Source organism: Rattus norvegicus, chromosome 7 (genome assembly GCF_036323735.1).
Source record: "Rattus norvegicus strain BN/NHsdMcwi chromosome 7, GRCr8, whole genome shotgun sequence".
In the NCBI taxonomy this organism is placed as follows: Eukaryota; Metazoa; Chordata; class Mammalia; order Rodentia; family Muridae; genus Rattus; species Rattus norvegicus.
In genome coordinates, this window is record NC_086025.1 from 114,700,447 (window position 1) to 114,701,313 (window position 867).

General features: G+C 46.5%; 1 non-coding gene across 1 annotated transcript; it reads left to right on the forward strand.

Moving 5' to 3' along the window:
• Positions 1-786: 786 nt before the first annotated feature.
• On the forward strand, positions 787-867 carry Trnas-aga50 (transfer RNA serine (anticodon AGA) 50). Its single transcript has one exon. It is a non-coding gene; the product is annotated as a tRNA-Ser (tRNA).

Consider the following 867-nt stretch of genomic DNA (forward strand, 5'->3'; position numbering starts at 1 on the left):
AGAAAACATAAATACCATCTCTAACGTCTCTGACCTGTGCCAATAGCTAAGAAAAATAGCCACCGGGATATGCCACACACCGGTTCTTGAACACTCGCTTAATTCACTCACTGTCCCCTTAATGCAGTCGTTTTCAACCTTCCTAATGTTGCCCCTCCTTAATACACTTCCTCGTGTTGGGGTAACCCCAACCACAAAATTATTTTGTTGCTACTTTATAACAGTAATTTTGCTAATCATGATTCGTAATGTATATATCTGATAAGCAGGATATCTAACATTCAACTCCTGTGAAAGAGTCATTAGACCTCCCACACACAAGGGGTCATGACCTACAGGTTGGGAACAACTGCCCTGATTCCTGTGAGGGAAAAACCATGGTCATCTCAACACAACAGTTGAGGAAGCCAGAGTGAACTAGCTTGCTAGAAGCCATAGTGAGCAGGTACTGCCGCTGACACTGTCCTTAATCACTAGACAAATCAGAGGAGATGCGCACCCTTCTCAGGAGAGAAGTGTGAACAGGAGGGTCCTGGGTTTGCTCTAACCTCCCTGCTTTACAAAGAGTTCCCAGCTTGTGAGCTGAAGTACTCCCTGGGTTACATTAACAATCCACGGAGAACCAGTAAGATGGCTCAGTGGGAAAAGGAGCTAACAGACCAGCTTGGCAGCATGAGTTCGACTCCCAGAACCTACATGATGGAAGGAGAGGACTGATTCCTGAAAGTTATCCTCTGACCTCTCTACACCATAGACTATAAGAACCTACACATAATAAAGGAATGGGTCGGGGTTGGGGATTTAGCTCAGTGGTAGAGCGCTTGCCTAGAAAGCGCGAGGCCCTGGGTTCGGTCCCCAGCTCCGAAA